Source organism: Rhinolophus hipposideros (genome assembly GCF_964194185.1).
Source record: "Rhinolophus hipposideros genome assembly, chromosome: 3".
Classification (NCBI taxonomy): domain Eukaryota; kingdom Metazoa; phylum Chordata; class Mammalia; order Chiroptera; family Rhinolophidae; genus Rhinolophus; species Rhinolophus hipposideros.
The window spans coordinates 95,479,653-95,479,883 of record NC_138049.1 but is presented as its reverse complement, the minus strand read 5'-3'; positions in this window follow the sequence as shown (position 1 = coordinate 95,479,883).

The following is a 231-nucleotide window of genomic DNA, read 5'->3' as shown; positions in this document are numbered from 1 at the left end:
AAAGCAGGTGTGGTTTTCCTTTTTGTGGATGAGGACACAGTCTCAGGGAGGGTATAAGGTTTGCCCAAGGTTACCAGCTTGGGATGGGTCTTAAAAAGGTCCTGCTGAGTATCTGTGAGCTGGCCCCCACCCTATCTGTCCCTTCTCCTTCAGGAATGTCCAAGGCCCTCCCCAATGAGCTTCGTCCCTGCCCTCCGGTCAACTCTTACCCATCCTCTGAGACCCAACACA